Source organism: Grampus griseus (assembly GCF_964374135.1).
Source record: "Grampus griseus genome assembly, chromosome: 6".
Taxonomy (NCBI): domain Eukaryota; kingdom Metazoa; phylum Chordata; class Mammalia; order Artiodactyla; family Delphinidae; genus Grampus; species Grampus griseus.
The window spans coordinates 97,120,150-97,138,770 of NC_139000.1; positions in this window are offsets into that span (position 1 = coordinate 97,120,150).

Here is an 18,621-nt window from a genome sequence, read left to right on the forward strand (position 1 = left end):
AACTAGTTCTCTTGCTTCCAAATGCAACTTTCCTGCATCTCATTCCCTGAGAGCACAATTTAGGAGTATGAAGTTACTCTGCTAATTTAACAGCTGACAATGACAAAATGTGTTTCTCATGCCCCAGGTCATCCGTCTCTTGCTTAGCTGAGGCCTCCAGGTCCTATGAGGCAAATATTCTATTGCTGTCCATATGTAGGGAACCTATTTTTGGCCAAAGGACTCTCCTGCACTCTGCACATTCAACCAGTTGGGCAACCGGTGACTTACTTTTTGTCCATCCAATTACACATTTGTAAGCATCTACGTGGATAGTGTTGTAGAGATAAGGCCACTGGCTACGGCATCAGACAGATTTGGAGTGGAAAATTAACCTCTCTTGAGTTTTCTTTGCTTACAAAATAGAAATAGTCATTATTTCACAGGATCAGTAGGAGGATGAAGCAAACTCACAGAAGTCAAGTGCAGTGCTTGGCACATGGTGGGTGTGTGTGATCAATACAAGGACAGGACTAGGGTGCCATCTAGAAGCATGTAACAGTTGGAGCAGAACGATAACACTGGGAAGACATGTAAAATGAATCTGTCTGCAACTCATACAACTCAATAACAAAAAAACAACCCAGCTGAAAAATGGGCAGAAGACCTAAATAGACATTTCTCCAAAGAAGACATACAGATGGCCAATAGGCACACAAAAAGCTGCTCATCATCGCTAATTACCAGAGAAACGCAAATCAAAACTACAGTGAGGTACTGCCTCACACCAGTCACAATGGCCATGATTAAAAAGTCTACAAATAACAAATGCTGGAGAGGATGTGGAGAAAAGGGAACCCTCTTGCACTGTTGGTGGGAATGTAAATTGGTGCAGCCACTATGGAGAACAGTATGGAGGTTCCTCAAAAATCTAAAAACAGAGTTGCCATATGATCCAGCAATCCCACTCCTGGGCATATATCCAGATAAAACTATAATTCCAAAAGATACGTGCACTCCTATGTTCATAGCAGCACTATTTACAATAGCCAAGATTGACAGATGAATGGATAAAGAAGTTGTGGTGTGTGTGTGTATACACACACACACACACACACACACACACACACACACACAGTGGAATACTACTCAGCCATAAAAAGGAATGAAATAATGCCATTTGCAGCAACATGGATGGACCTAGAGATTATCATACTAAGTGAAGTAAGCCTGACAGAGAAAGACAAATATCACATACATACCACTTATATGTGGAATCTAAAATACGACACAAATGAACATATCTACGAAACAGACTCACAGACATAGAGGACAGACTTGTGGCTGCCAAGGTTGGGGGGGATGGGGAAGTGATGGATTGGAAGTGTGGGATTAGCAGATGCAAACTATTATATATATATAGGATGGATAAACAACAAGGTCCTACTGTATAGCATAGGGAACTATATTCAATAACCTGTGATGCACCATAATGGAAACAAAATGAAAACGAATATGTATATGTATAACTGAATCACTCTGCTGTACAGCAGAAATTAACACAACATGGTAAGTCAACTATACTTAAATAAAATTTTAAAAAATAAAACATATCTGTTTGCAGCTCTCCTGCTGCACCGCCATCTCCTCTCACTTGGGCCTTGAGTCAGCCTCCAAATTTGTCTTTTCCCAATCTGCTCATCCTAAGCATCTGGAGGGTCACAGTCCTCATGCTCCCTGCTGAAAACCTTTCAAGGTTTCCTACTGTTCTTAGAGTGAACAGGCACTTCACGAGTCCTGCAGGCCCCGGCAGGCCCCGGTTTTGCCCACCACTCCAGCCACCTCACTGCAATTACAGCCACACTCATTTCTTTCTGCTGGTAGAACACACCAAACCTTTTTCCAGAGAGGAGCTTTTGTGCTTGCTGTTGTCTCTGCCGACAATTCTCTTCCCTTAGCTCTTCCTCTTAGCACAGATCTCCCTTTCTCACCCTTTAGTTTTCAACTCAAATATCACCTCTGCCAGGTGGTTTTCTCTGGTTACCCTTGGAAAAATCCATCTCCCTCATTCCTCTCTGTTAAGCCAACCTGTTTATTTCCTTCGTAACACTTGCTTTAACCTATAATAATCTTATTTTTAAATGTGTTTATGGTGTGTATCTCCACCAGAATTTCAGCTCTAGGAGAGCAGGGACTTTGTCTCTAGAGTCCTAGGACAAAAATGAGGGAAATGAGGTGAAAACTCAGAGAGGTTAGATGACTTGACCCTTGTCATTCAACTGGCCAGTGACCAAGGTGGGATTTGAACCCAGACCCAAATTCCATGATCTCCATGTGATAGCAGATTGCTAGGGACTGTAGGTGAGGCTCAGAGATATGAGGGGTCCTGTCCTGGAAACCAGGCCAGTTTCAATGGTTGGCAGAGAAAAAGCCTAGAGGGGAAATCAAGCTGTGGCCTCCAGCCATAGCTTCATTTCTCCTTTGGGCAGGTGACAAGGTCTCAGGTACAGGTGAGCTCCTTCGCTGACCTGAACGGCAGGCAGGATGATGTGCAAAGCACAAGTACTGTGCTGAGCCCTAGGGGACTGAGAGGAAGAAGACAAATGACGCTAGGGAGCAAAGGCGAGGCGTGGCTGAAGGATGCTGGCTGCGATCCTGAGTGCATTCCTGTCCCTTAGCCCCGGATCCCCTGCTCTCCACTCCCCAGGTCTTAACACACAGAAGCGCTTTGAAGTTTGAGATTATCCCCAGACACACTTGAAGCTAAACTAATTACCTTTAAGTGTCTAGACTTGTTTGGTTTTCAACTTGGAGAGAGCATCACAGAAAACTTGGCTGTGATCCATCCTAGTTCCCAAACCCTGGGTCTTCCCACCCCCACCCCACCGGACTTGCTGTCTCTGCTCAGACACAAGGGGAAAGGCACATTTTTATCCTTGGGAAAGAAATCCCCACTGGCCGGGAGGGCGTACCTGGGGTGAAAGTGAGCAATCAGGCTGATCTTGGAGATTCAAGAAGGGGAAAGGAAGAGGGAGGAAGGACTGGAGAGGAAAAAGTAAGGGAGCCACAGCACCTCAAGCGGAGCACGGCTCAGTAACCTTCTGCCTGGCCTCTGACTGATATTACGGAAGAAATCCAGCAAGAATTAGACTTTAGGTCTTAAGAGAAGAGAGCAAAGAGAACAGCCAAAAACAGCTGGTGGAGGGACTTCCCTGGAGGTCCAGGGGTTAAGACCCCGCACTTCTAATGCAGGGGGTGCGGGTTCGATCCCCGGTCGGGGAGCTAAGATCCCACATGCCTCACGGTGCAGCCAAAAAAAACCCCCACCACCAACAAAAAAAACCAGTTGGTGGAAGAGGACCCCCTAGGCTACACGTCTCAGAATCTGGCCCCAGGGAAGTCAGGAGACTTGCCCCCAGAACCAGGGCCAGCCTCCCCCTTCCCCACATGACCTATCCCACTGAGTGTGGCTCCTGAACCAAGACAGGCAAGGACCACGGAAGCCTGGGAAGCCCTCGGCTGCGAGCTGCTGCTACTCCCACCGCAGCTGCCCTCTCCCCATCCATCCTGCACTCTCCTTCCCAAAGGGAACCAGGGCTCACACCAGGGTGACACATTCCTCTTCTGTCCCTTTCTGGAATATGGAGATTAGAGGCATGGAGTTGAAAAGGGATCTGTCTGGACTCAGGAAGGTGAGAAATACTACTACTCACCCTCCCATCACAGGCCAGAGGGGAAGCAGCTATGGCCTTGCCCACATCAAACCCCAAACCCACACTTCCGGGCTGGGGAGAGCAAGGATCCCTAGCTGCCCTCCTGTCCGCCCTCCCCGTCTGGAAAGGTCACCCACAAGATCAGGATGCCAGCCTCTGTGGGACTTCCCTGGCAGTCCAGTGGTTAAGACTCCACGCTTTCAGTGCAGGGGCATGGGTTTGATCCCTGGCCAGGGAACTAAGATCCCACATGCTGCGTGGTGAGGCCAAAAAAAAAAAAAGATGCTAGCCTCTAGCCTTCATGCCTCCCTCCTCAGCTTGGATCATTTCCCTTCCTGTTCCCGTTCCCTATCTTCTCTCCTTCCTTCCTTAACGCCCTCCCCACCACCACCCAGGCCAGGCTGGGGGGCATCTCTACACTCTGCCTGGTACTCACCTGCCAGGGGCCTCCACCCAGGGCACCCACTGGGCATGGGCGGTGGTGCTGCCAGTGGAGCAGTGGGAGGGCTAGCTCGTACCCTGAGGGAGCCTCCTCCAGCACCCAGGGCTAGAGGGGCCGGTGCTGCCCACCCTAGAACACACCCAGCCAGGTGTGTCCTCTATAAGTGCCGAGTAATGTCCCCTGCAGGCTGAGCAGAGCTGATGAGGCTGCAGTGTCGGGGTTCATTTGGTCATTTATTCAACGAATATTTCTTCAGCATCTGACAAGTGCCAAGTACCCTGCAAAGTGCAGGTGGAGGGGCAAGGAAGGAAGGAGAGGAGTTAAGGGCATAGAAGAAAAAAAAGAAAAGCCAGACATTTTAAATATGCTTTTGTGTGTGTGTTGTACAGTAGTTAAATTTCTGTGCAGAAAAATAAATGTCCTGAATTCTTATATTGGTATTCTTTATTGGTTAATGAATATTATGCATGTAATTTACTTAGAAATGCAGAACATTCTATTAAATGTATATGCATGTTGTTAGGATTATACCAAGGTTTCTTTCATTAGGAGCAGATTGTTTTGGCATAACTGTAACTTATGAATGAATGTTAAATAAAATACACAGATTTATTTTCATTATAAAAAAAAAAAAAAAGAAAGAAAAGCCAGAGATAAAAGGGCCAGGTGTGTGTGTGTGTCCACTACTTCAGCTGCGGTGTCCAGGCAAGGCCTCTGAGAAGGTGGCTTTCAAGAAGAGCCAGCCAGTAGAATGGTCCCCTGAGGGCGAACCACAGGTACAGAGGCCCTGAGGTAGGAATGGGCTTGGGCTTGGGGGGTTTAGAGCAGGGGGTCTCCAGTGGGGTGACCTGGCAATATCTGGAGACAAGGCATTTTTGACTGTCACGATCGGGGGGTGTCACCGGCATCTGGTAGCTGGAGCACAGGACAGCTCCCACGACAAAGAATTATCTGACCTGAACTGTCAATAGTGCTGAAGTTGAGAAACCTGGCTTTAGAGAACAGAAAGAAAACATGAGTTTAGAGCCTCAGTTCTGCCACTGAGTGTGGCTTTGAGTAAGTGATTTCAGTTCTGTGCCTCTGTTTCCTCACTTGTAAAATGGAAGTAAACACACTTGCCCTGTCACAGGACTTTATTATGAACACAAAAAGAAGTGAGAGCTCAGAATATACTGGAAAAAATCACCAACGCTGTTATTGTGTTATGTCTCATTGTTCTCCAGGACAATTCTCTGAGCTATCTGATTACACAATGGGGTTTATCTGAGAAGAGAAGCACCCCGGGGCTGCACCCCCAGAACAGACCCTGGCCTGGCCACAGAGGTCTCAGCGTGAATGCCTACCCCCATTGCACCCGTGAACTTGGGAGCAGGCACAGACTGGGCTGCAAGATGTAATCCTCCCCTCTGTTGGTGTAAAGCCTTGAGCCCTCTCTGGGCTCAGTTTCCAACCACAGCATGAGGGGCTAGATTCATTTCAGCTCCTTTTTGAGACCTAAGAATTTAATGAGAGTCATCGATCCCCTCCTCCCAAAAATGTACCCCCCCCCACCCTGCCCCAACTTTTTGGCTATAACTTCCTAGCATTCCTTGACCCCGAATACCCTTCGATGGACCCAGTTTAAAAAGAGATTAATACATCCTGCTCTGGGGGATCAAATGTGAGCTTTGGGGTTCCGGGGAGGAACGAATAACTTGGCCTTAGATTATTGACTTAACTAATGACTCCCTGTTTCCTTTCAGGGACCAGGGAGGTGGAAGCAAGGGGAGGAAGTGAACTAAAGAAATTGTGTGTCACCTCAGTGCAGCCCTACCTCCCACGCTCAGACCCCAGGGTCCTGCAGCCTATTTCCCAAGACTTGGACAGACCTCGGACCTACTTCAAAGGGAGTCAGAAGGTGGAAGGCTGGTCGGAGGAGGCAGCGACCTACCCTGGGATGAACCAGGCTCCCTCGGGCAAGGTTTTCACCAAAGCTCACCCCAGTTCCTGATGGGCCACTATTAGAGATTTCTCCTATTTCATTCTAATTTTAATCGATTTTTAAAATACCGAAATCCTATAAAAAATCACCTAAGTAACTCGTGCAGAACTGACAACTGTTAAAATGTTGCCATATTTGTTTCGGAAATAAAACATCTCCAAGTGGAAATCCCCCTTCCCCACTCCTTTTTCCTGCCCTACCTCTCCCTCCCCAAGGGGAATCCCGATCGTGAATTTTGTGGGTATATTTGTTTATCTTTAAATGTATTTTTAACATATAAGGATACTCTACCTATTGCTTTGGGTTTTGCTTTATAGAAATGGTATCCTGTTTTGTGTATCACTCTGCGACATTGATTGCTTTATTCAACACTTTATGTCCGGGGTCCATTCGTGTCCCTTCTTTGCCTGCAGGAGCAATGATCTGATCCTCACACTTCCTTCACCAGTCCCTACTCAGATGTTCCCATTTCATTGCAAGAACCCTCTGGTAGATGATTACTTCTCTACATACGTGGGAGATTTATTTTGAGTCTTGGAAGATGTCTAGTTTTTAGAGCACTCCCCCCTACCCCCTTAAGCTGAAACCCCTGAGGAGAGGAGGCATCTGAGTCCCTTATAGACCAGTACATCAGGGGGCACAAAGAGTGGGAGGAGAGGCCCCAAATCACATTTCACTATATTACCCGGGGGTGGGGGAGCCTTGGCCAAACAGAGAGGTCATCCAGCTGCAGGTGATGGAGGACTTCCTTGCTCTGAGGCAGCCTGGATGCTGAGGACAGCATCTTCCATGGCCGAATCCCAAACTCTGGAGCCATGCAAGGCCTCAGAGATCCTTTACCCCAATTCCTTCACTGCACAGAGGCGACACGGAGGTCCAGAGCAAGGAAGGGACTTGACCAGGTCACGTCACAACTTCTGGACCCGAAACTAGTATCCTTTCCATTTTATCAACAGCACAGGAACAACTGGGTTCCATTTTCCAGATTGGAGGGCTGGGGGCCGTTCCTGGCTCCATGTGGGGCATGTGTGTGAGGACGGGATGTGGGGAGTGTGTGTGAGGCTGCCTGATACACATGGGATTCCATCCTGTGGGCGGGCGGCACTGATCCATTCAGAGATGCTCAGCCGTGGGTGTGGTGCCTGAGAAGACAGAAGAAGCTGCCGCGGGCACTGCGTGGGCCCCAGCCGTGGGTGGCAGAGGTGGCCGGCCTCCAGGAATGGCTGGTGGCTGCTGGGCTGGGACCAGAGCTCTGAGTGCATCACTAGTCCAGGACAACTTCTAATCTTGGCCATGGCAACCACACCTTTGCATTCTCATGTTCAGTTCCATCTGTGGGACTTAGAGAACTTCACACTCACTATTATTCATCCACATGGTCCTCAGGGTAGACCACGTGCAAACATCAGGTGGCAAGAAGGAGAGCGGCAAGTCCTCTCACAGAGAACTTGAACGTGGACCTCAGCTTCCACGCATCATGCAGGATCTTAGTTCCCTGACCAGGGATCGAACCCGTGCCCCCTGTGGTGGAAGCTCGGAGTCTTAACCACTGGACCACCAGGAAATTCCCTCAGCTTCCTTTATTTTAAAAAATTTTTATTGGAGTACAGTTGATTTACAATACTGTGACCCTCAGCTTCCTAAAGGAAGAAAATGACCCTCTTCCAGACCTGCTCTTGTCTCCTTACTGAAGGAAGCCCCGCCTACCATGGGAAGCCCCTTCCTCTGGGCCCACAGTTGCTACTCAGCTCACTTGGCACTCAGCCAGCACAGTCTGCAGACAGCTCTTGCATTACTGAGTTTTTCAGAAGTGAAGGGTTATCTCTCCAATGATCTTTAAACCGCCTTGAAGGCCAGGATGGCGCCAAAGCTTCCTAGTATCTGACATCGTATTGAGTATAGTGCTAAGAACACAATCGGTGCTAAATAGATGTTTTTAATAAAATCAGCTCACAGGGAGCTCAGGCATTACTGGCCAAGCTCGTGGAAAGGAGGACATGTGACTTCAACTGGGGTCCCACACATGTGGATTGGAAGCCAAGTCTACAAAACTAGATTCCAAATCTGGTTTCAACCCAAACTTTCATCTCTTGGACTTCATTTGAGTCACCTGGTCACCTTGGGAAGAAGGAAATTTACCCTCTCCTTGACCTCCTACTCCTTTTCAAAGTTTTGGGCCAAGACAAAGAAATATCAGGCAGAGTCTGTTTTCAGTGGGTTGGTTGAAAGACAAGGCAGATACACTTAAAAAGAGTTTAAAAGGCAGCACCAGTATAACTAAAGATGCAAGATGAACTGGCAAGACTGTGCTGGATTAGAGCCAGCTGTCTGCCTCTAGCACGTGATAAGTTTTTAATTTTTTCTCTTGTTTAGAAGTGAGGTAAAGATTCTCACTCTACTTCCTGCCTGTTATGGACTAAATGTTTGTGGCCCCCTAAAATTCACGTTGAAGCCCTAACCCCCAATGTGATGGTGTCAGGAGGTAATTAGTTTTAGATGAAACTGTGGGTGCGGTCCTCATGATGGGATTAGTGCCCGTATAAGAAGAGACTGGAGTGCTCTTGTCTTCTCTCTCCCTCTCTCCCCATGCCACTGCCCCCATCCTCCCCTCCTTGCTTCCTCCCTCTCCCTCTCCCCTCAGTGGGAGGACAAAGTAAAAAGACAGCCATCTACAAGCCAGGAAGAGAGGTCTCACCAGAGACAGAATCTGAAAGTGCCTTGATCTTGGTCTTCCCAACCTCCAGAACTGTGAGAAGTAAATGTCTATTGTTTAAGCCCCCCAGTCTGTGGTACTTTGTTATAGCAGCAGAGCCGACTAGGACACGGTGCCCCCCCCCCCCAGACACCTGGCAGAAGATGCTTATCTGGGCCGACAGGTCACCCTGTTTCTGGCATTGTCCTTTCCTTACATTCGTCCCTCCTGCTTCTCTGTCCACATGGTGCTGATAGCCCCAGAGTGTGCAGATCTGCCATTCTTTGTGGGGAGCTCTATAATGGATGGACACTCGGTGGGAAGTCAGGGACTCAGAGCTCTAATCCTGGTTCTGGGAGACCAGCAACCAGGTCTCTTTCTGGCTCCATCTGCTGTGACTTGCCTGCCCCTTCAGGTAAACTCCCTCGGGGCAGGGCCTGTGCCTGCACAGTTGTAGGTCCACAGGAGGGAACCGTCATGTACGATGCATTCATCAGGTCCCATCCATGGAGTGAGCTCTACCTGCATTATTGCATTAGGCCCTCGACAGAGAATCACAGATTGATGGATCTGTTTTGTCATCTGGCAGAAGAGATAACCTTTCAGCGTCTCAATTTCCTTCTGTGTTAGATAAGCACAGCTGATACCCACCTCACAGAGCAACTGTGAGGATTAAATGAAATCGTGTTTATGAAAATGCTTGACCACAATAAGAAGAACAGTACACGATGGATGAATTTAAACCAAAGTGCTTGTGAAATAATAAAGCAGTACGGAAAGGTGCTAAAACTAGATCCTCCTATATCATGAAGTTAAAAGAGCAGGTCTTTAGGGAAGGACTACATACCCCCGCCCCCCCCCATCTCCCTGTGGTGGCAGGCTGGGACTTGGCAGCTGCCAGACGGGCCTCTCAGTCTCCAGGAGGGTAGCTGGGGCTTGCAGAGATGTGACAGCAGTCCCGTGGCATCTGCCAGCTGGGCTTGGGGTGGGGGGTGCTGGCTGTACTACGCTGGTGGGCAGGCCCCCAGCCAGCTCCCAAGCAGAGGTCTCTCTGGGGCTAAATGGGGCGCGTGCCCAGGATTAATTGACTCCCCTTTCAAGATGTCTCTCCCCCTGCCCCTCTGCCCCTCCCCTCAGCATGTTGCCTGATTCAGCTTTCCTTATCTGGAATTCCAGTGCTAGTATTCCTGCCCTTGACCTCTCCTCCCATTTGCTGTTCTAAAGGAGGGTCAGGGCAGGGGTGAGCCTGGGAGCTGGTTAATCATCTCAGCCTAGTCTGCAAACCTCCCAGCGCTTGGCTTGCTAATGCCTGGAGGGCTCCACTTGCAAAGCTCAGTACATTTTCTGTTTTTTTCTTTTTTTTTTTGGAGCGAATGGATGAATGAAAGAGAGGCGAGGATGGAGGAGGGAGAGGGTGGGGAGTGTGGGCAGCGTGAGGAGAGGTTGAGGGTGCGGAGGGGGGGCAGGGGCCCACGCGGCTCTCAATTAAGTGCACTTGGGTTCCGTGGAAAGGCAGAGTGAAAGGGAAATCGCTGGCAGGCTGAGTCATTCCACTGGGGTGAACAATCGGAAGCAATTCTGCTTCCCACTGCTGGGGAGGAATCAAAAGCCATTCTGCCCCGCAGCCTTTTGTGTGCAGGCCTTGGTGCTCAGCTGCTGGCGGAGCCTTCCTTCGACTCGGTGGGCAGCTTGTGTGCTAGCAGCGCTGATTGACAGTTCTCCGCAGGAACACTATTACCCACCGATCCCAACCTGCCCTTCTCCCTTCCAAAAATAAAGCCACAGTTACATGCAAAGCTCATGCAAATTTAACCCCACAGCTGCTAGTGCAGCGGCTGCTCCCACATGAGGGAGCAGAAGGCGAGCCTCATGCACATTCATGACTTGGGTACCACCAGGCACCAGGGCCCTATGAGCTGGGCAGCACCGGTGAGGGGAGCTGCTTCTCCTCCTAGCGAAGGGGGCAGCATCTAAAGAACCAGATCTTAAGTGGGGGAGTGGGTGAGACATCCAGGAGGTCTGGGAATCTGGCTGGACTCCTTCCCATCTCCCCTGGTCAGAGATAAGGAACCCAGGACCACTAGGACTTTGGAGGGCAGAATGCAGGGGACAGATGGACCCCCTCTCTGCCTAACCCTTGCCACCCTAGAGTGCTGACTGAGTGGGTACCTTTTGGAAGGGCAATTTGCAGATACTAGGTCTGCATCAGAACCAACAGGGTCTCGGACAGGGATTCAAACTTAGGTTTGACCTATTTACCATCTTGGTGGCTCCCTAAAGGATTCCGAGTTCAGGTTCAGGTTCAGTAGGGACGAATCTGTATTAAATTAGCCATGTGGGCCCTGGGCTTAGGAAAGGGCAGTGGCGACCCACTGTTAGCTATGTGACATCCCTGGTCCAGGTACCAAAGTTGGTACCTGGTTAGCCTTTGGCAAATCCTATGACCCAGCATCTTAAATTCAGTGGGAGGTGTCTCAAGTTCCCTCAGGATCCCTGAGGCTGTGGAATGCCTTTGTGGCTCCACCTCTACAGAATTTTGACCCTTCCTTTCTCTGACCCAGCCCCACACTGTGGTCCTTTTCACTCTTCAGACCAGGTTCCTTGGTCTGAGGAAAACCCAGCAGGGGAGCGACCTCACATTCCATATAATCACAGGAGCCAGGGAGAGGGAAAGGCAGGGATCCTCTCACTAATGCAGTGCCACTTGAGCAGAAAAAGGGCTCTAGACCCCTTCCATGGCATCACAGAGACACCCACCTAATTACTCCACCTGCGTATGAGGCCTGTCCTAAGGGGGCGGGAGCCCCCGGGCAATCTGCAGGATGGGAAATAAGTTGGTACCAGATCACAGGTGGAAAAACAGAATGCAGAAAAGCTCTTAGAGCCCAGAGGTGCTGCTTCAATGTTCCATGATAAGAGGCCATGAGGCCCAAAGAGGTGGGGTGACTTGTCCAAGGCCACACAGCGAGGCAAGAGCAGAGATGGGGCTGGAAGCCTGGTCTCCTGGCTTCCTAGCCAGCTTTCTCCCCACTTACAACTTTCTTTAACAAGAGAGAAGGAAGGGCTGGAGTGAAAATATCATTCTATGCTGCGAGGTACTGCTTTAAAAATACTCAGATCAAAGGATCTGGACCAAAGATGAAATGAAGTCCCCCACCCCGCATCCCAGCAACCTGTGATGTGTTACCATCAGCCATAAACAGGGGCCGAGGGCAGGTGAGAAATGGTATCTTTCCACAAAAACATCAATGGCAAACTGGAGCTCATAAGTTTGGTTGGTGCAGGGGCATGTCAAGGGACAGAGGTAGCAAAACAGAGTAGAAAGAAGCAGGTAGAGTAGAAAGCCCTCAACCACCTACAACATCCCTGGGAGAGCTCTGCTTCAGGAATAGAAGAGGGAGATCTTACAGCAGAAGGCACTGAGTCTTCTAGAAGGCAGGTAGGTGTGGGAGAAGGATGGCGGGTAGGTGGAGGAGGGGAGTGCTTGTCCTAAAGAAGCTCCCCTTCCCTCCTCACTTCTGCCCTCATCCCCACCACAGACTGGCTTTTATACACACTGAGTGTATTCAGTATGTGTGAATGTGTACATGGGGTGCAGTGGAAGGGGGCGGGGGGAGTACCTGGTAGGTTTCAGAACTCAGAAGGGGATTGGAATTGGGGAAGCCCTTGCTCTGGATGCCGGAAATGACCTAGAATAGCTTGAAGAGTTTAAACTGGTCCCTTAGGGAGTGTGCCTTCGGTATTTGGAGTTGTCCATGTGCACCTGAGTGTGTTTTGTGCGCTCAAAGGCATGGCCTGTCTGTTGAGATCTCTGTGCACAGCAGGGGAACACGCCCCCCTCCCCGGCCCCGGCCGCCACCGTTCCTGATGAGTCTCGACATGTCCCGAGTTAATCCTCTCTTGATGCATCTGATGTGTCTAGCTGGGGAATTCTGACTTCTGTGTCACCTCTGCCCTGATTTCTCAGCCTCCTGCTTCCTCCTCCAGGGCGTGCTCCTGGCGGTGAACTGGAAGCCTCACATCCAGCAAAGGAGCCTCTGGTGAGCATCAAGCAGCCCCCCTACCTTCCCGGAGCCTGCGGCCCCCACTGGCCCTGACAGTGAGATAATTAACCTCTCTTCCAAGCCCAGGGATCCCACAGGGCTGGCCCATGGCTGCCCCTAAGTCCTCACTACTGTCCACTCCACATCTGTGACACTTTACCTGTTAGGGGTACTACCTGACAGAGCCACAGGTGTGTAAAGGGGCTCTGAAGTGCCACGTGGAGACGCTGGGCCTTGGAGGTCCCTCCAGCTGCGCTCCTATCCCTCTTTGCCCTTCATGTTCCAGTGATGCTGAAGAGCTCCTGGTTCCCTAACTTGCCTCTCAGTGCTTTCTATCACACTCCTCCCTCTGCCAGGATGACCTCCCTGACCTTGGCTGCTTCGCGGGGAAAGACGGACAAGTACCCTTCCTCCCCCGTTGCCTTCTTCAATGTGTCTGAAGGAAGCAAGGCCAGCTCTACACCCTGCTAGCAAATCAAATCCAAGACCACAAACACCCACTCCCTGCACTCTGGGGGAGGAAGAGGGCTGGGCACACGGCAGCTGCTGCTGGAGATCTCAGAGCAGATGCTGAGATCTGGGCAGGAAGAGGGCACCTCCACCTGGGGGTTCTTAAAGAGCCCTCTGCAACATCTCCTGTGCTGTCGTTTTGAGCTGGTATAGCACATTGGGTCACCCAATCTCCCAATGCCTCTATGGACAAAAACCATATCTATTTCATTGGATTTCTATGAGGATTAAATGAGCAATGTCAGGAGAACCCTACACTCAGCACCCAGTACATCGTAAGCACTCAATAATTGTTAGCTATCATTGTTCAGTATCTCAAACACTATTCATCTTTCAAGGCCCGCCGCAAGTGCCGCCTCCTTCCCAGATGAATTCAAGGCATGTCAATCTCCAGATTCTTTTGGACAATGGATCTCAAAGTGTGGTCCCCAGACCAGTAGCAGCAGCTTCACCAAGGACCTTGTTAGAAATGCACGTTCTCAGGCCCACCCAACCCAGACTGCTGAGACCCAACAAACTGTGTTTTAATGGCCCTCCAGAGGATTCGGAGGCAGGCTAAAGTTTGAGAACCACTGTTCTGGTATTTTCTTTGTATTCTATGATCATACTGATTATAGCCTGGCTTGAATTACCCTCCTCGAGGGTAGGCATCATGTCTTATAGTCCAAGGAAGCTAGGGAAGTCCTTGTATTTTGAGTTCCATGAGCATTTTAATTAGATTTTACCTGAATAATTCCTAACCTTGCACCTCCTCCCCATCTTCCCCATCTGCTCAACCTTCCTATCCACCCGAGGCCCTGGGGAAAATATTACTCCACTCAGTAAAAGACTATCTCCCTCCCTTCCTCCCTCTCTCTCTTCCATCTTCCCAGGTGGCCACTTGGGGCTCATAAAATTGACAGTGAGTAGAGAGTAGGGGTGGAGCACACTTCTGGAGTGTCAGGAAACTCCAGATATTTCAGAGTTTGGACGAGGGGTATAAGACATTGTCCCTGCCCCGGGACTGTTATGAAGACTTCTTGGGCTGAGCTGTCCTCTCAAAATGCAAAACCAGGGCACAGGTTCTGGATCTCATTCCCTAGCACACAGATTCCTTCCAGGATACCCCTGAGTAGCTTGAGTATTGTGACCCATTGCACTGTAGCCAGGTGGAAAAGAGCAGAGGGTACCAGGACTTCCCGATCACCATTGTATTGGCTATGGGGCTCCTTCCCGGGGCTTGTGGGCAGTGTCACTGAAAGACGGGGGTGACTACAGCCAAGGAGACATGCATGAAGCATCAACATGCCAGCCAGACTTGGTTCTCTCTCTGTCCAACTAAAGCCACTGATTCGCAAGCATAAGCTTTCCCAAGGACACAGAAGCTTTGAACACAGCACAGGTTGTAGGTAGGGTGACCATATAATTTAGACACTTTAAAAGCGAATAGGATCACTAGTATTAAATACACCAGGACAGCAGACATAAACTGGGTTGTGTGGTCACCTTACGTATCAGCCATATTTCCTCCCATGAGCACCAGGCCGGGGTAAGGATGTCAAAGAGGGAGTCTGACATCTCTTGAGCCCTTGTCCCCTCCCCTCAGTCACTTAGCATTTCGTTGACTACACAAGGGACAAGGAATGGGAAGCAGCTAGGAAGTAGTGAGTCCCAGCCAAATGGACCACTTACCAGGTGCTTTGTGTACAGTGGTCCGTAGGGAGCTGTGGCACCATATACTTCAAGCACCTTTGCACTGGGTCCTGACCTCATCTGTCCTCACAGCAACCCTGGGCAGGTATTGAAAGCAGAGGGGTCACAGCTAGAAGAGCTGATTCTAGAACCCAGGACTTGCTGGTCGTGGGCCAGAGTTCATCCGCTGCCTCAGAAAGCCTAGTCACAGGCTAAGCAAGGTGAAGGCAGGATTGATACACCTGGCGGGGCAGGCCCACCTGCATGTCACCTCCCAGTACATGTGTCAGCAGACGCTGCTGGGAGCACCCCTGTCTTTGTTCGACGTTCCCAAGTATTTGGTGAGCACTTATTATGTGCGTATAATGATGATGATGGTGTGTCATCGTCAGGGCCCTGTAGATAAAGCAGTGAGCGAACAGAGTCTGCCCTTACCGACATGTAAAATCATGTCAGGAAGTAACAAATCCAGCTTGCCTTCAAGGCCCTGTACAGTCTAACCTCAATCTCCCTTTTCTCTTCAGCTCCCATTGTGGCACTTCCCAACTGGTCCCAATACACAGGGTCATTGACACTCAGGGGTGCACCTGACATCAAGAGTGACCTTGCCAGCATCCCTGAAGCCCTCGGGATTTTCCTGTCTCCATGCCTTTGCTCTTGGGGCTTCTTCCCATCTGAAGCACAGCCCCTTTCTCTCTCTCTCTCTCTGATCCAGCCCTCCCCAGTTTCTTCTGCTCAGCAGACTTTGTATTGTTGGGCAGTGCTTTTGTCAGCTAGATAGTGAACTCCTTTGAGGCCAGATTCTGAGGGACACAGCAAAGGATCAAGATCTCCTAGTAAGCCTGGGCTTTGACTACCGACTTTTGTACTTCTCAAGTCGTATCTATTAAACCTTCTTCACTCTAAGCCCTGTACCCACCTCTGCATCTCACCCCCTGCAGGTGACTTCATTTCTACAATACAGAGCTAAGTAGAAGCATTGGGAGGAAACGCCCTCAATTCCTTCAACTCCTAAACTTACCTCCAATTGACACGATTCCTGCCTCTTTTTGCCTGTCACAGTGAACTGTCCTCGCATCAGGCTAAGCCTTCCAGCCGTGGTATGATTCCATCAACTCCAACCTTCCTAGACGTCTGGTTCTAAGAATTATGTTCTTTTCCCTCTATTTCTTCAAGTTCTTGCTTTCTGTTATTCTCCCCCACGAGCACTTAAGCATGCACGAGTCTACCAACTCCAAAGAAACATACCAGCTCTTGAACTCCATTTTCCCTCCAGGAACCATCGTCTTTCCTCCTGTGCACAGCCAAGCTTCTTGAGAGAGAAGGCTATCCTCACCTTTGCCCCTTGCTCCTTCCCACTTGGCCTCAGTCTACAAACGCCTGGCTTCTGTCCCTACCAATCCACTAGAACTGCTCTCCAGGGATGTTGCTAAGCCAACGAATAACTTTTCAATAATTATCAAACTTGACTTCCCAGTCACTCCATATTTTTTTTTCCCCACTCCATCCTTTTGGAGATACTCTTTCCTTGGCTTACATGATATTACAATCTCTTGACTTTCCTCCTATCACCTTTGACCTCTCTCACTGTCACTTTTATTTCTTTCACCCTGAAATGCTGGTGTTCTTCAAGGGTCCATTGTGAACCCTGTTCTCTTCCCCTGGTTGGCCCATCTTTTCCCATGGCTTCAACTGCATCCACATGGTGATGAATTTTGGATCCAGGTCTGCAGCCCAAACCTTTCTCCCAAGCTCCTGACTTGAATATCCAACTGCCTGCTGGCCATCTTCACTGGGATGGGCTGACACATCTGAAACTAACATGTCCGAAATGGGATTCACCATTCTCTCCTCCCTGCCATTACCCACCTTCCCCCCACACGTCCCTCCTTCTGGGCTCCTAGGCTTGGAGAATGGCACAGCCCAGCCAAAAATCTTGATTCTGAGAAATCTGACCAAGCCAGGAACCCCTGATTCCTTCTTCTCTCTCACTCTTATATCTGATCAGTGACTAAGTCCTATCTTATTACTGATTTCCCTGCAAATCCACTGCACTGTCTTAGTCTAAGTTTCTATTCTAGTTCCCTTGGGATATTAACAGGCTTGTTTTTTGCTCTTTTCCAAGCTTGCCCAAGGATTCCCTAATGTGGCAGAGAAGGCCTTCGAGATTAGGACTGTTTATCTTGTATCTTCATATTATATGGTACCACAGCCCTCCCTTCCCTCACCTCCTCCCATTCTGACCGACTTGAGCTCTGTAATTGTATAGTATCTTCCACTGAGCTTCTCTCAGGTTTTCCCACACTGCTCCCTACACCTAAGTCCCCAGGACTTTGCTGAGACAGGGCTTCCAGTCTGAGGCCTTCCTACATGTCCTCAACATACCCTCTGCTTATTCTTATCACGGCCTCAATCACCCCACAGTGCAAGTCCTCTTCATTCATGTCTCTTTCTCCACAGACTATAAGACTGTTTTCTTCAGTGCTGTATTCCTAACTCCTAGCATCGTACATAGTCTACAGTTCCACAAACGTTTGCTGAATGAATGGAGAAGCATATGTTTAAAAATCGTACTCTATTTCAGGGTGCATGGGTTCTGTGAGCTGCGACACCACAAAACAGTTCACAGCGGTGTTTATGAAAATTTCATCCCTAAGCCCCACCCTGGGGGGGGGTCCCTGGAATGCATTAGGCAACCTGGAGCACAGCTGTGACCATCCCAGCCCTGCCACGCTCTAGAGGAGGCTCCTTTGTGTGGCACTAGTGCCTCAGTGGCACCCTCGTCTGAGTGTCCGGACCAGGGCTAGGGGCGTGTTGGAGTTTGTAGGCCTGTGTGTTAGACCTTCGTCGTGCACTAAGTGAACAGCTTAATGATTTGACCTGCTAATTGTGTGTGTGCGTTGCATTCAGTGCCCCTATCAGTGTTGGGTTTTTCTAAGTCATCTATACTCTGAGCTCCACTTTGTGCAAAGAATCTGGGACTCACAGAGTGACCACCTGTCCTGTTGTGCTAGGAACTTTCCTAGGATGCGAGACTTCAGCCCTAGAACTGGGAAAGTCCCAGAAAAACTGGGATGAGTTGGTGGTCTTATCGAGTCTGGAAGTTGGGATTAGTACAAGAGAAGATTGAATTAGTCCTGGTGATACCCTGACCTGCCCCTTGGCCTCTGAGTCGCTGCCTGGGGTGATGTGATCAGAAACCAAGGTAGCGTGGCTGCCTCCATTACCTCTCAGGCTGTGATCTTGGGATCGTGGAGGGAGCTGTCTGTCGGGCTGTGTCATGAATTGGGGGGCAGGGGGCAAAGAAGAATGTGTATGGAGGGGATAGGTGAATCATTAAGTTGGGGGGGAGAAAGAAAGGGAAGAACTGAGCATATGGGTTGGCCCCCATCCCCATCCTTCCCACAGACACCAGAAAGACAGGTAAGCAGCAAGTGGGGGAAGGGCCTGAAAGAGGTGGAGGAGGTCTAAGAGGATCTGGGAGGGGAAGGGTCCAAAAGGCTGAGGGCAAATCTCAGGGGAGGGGAAGAGCATGGAAAGAAAAAGATGGAGAGGGAGGAAGATGGAAAGTGCCATTTGGTCCAGTCTGC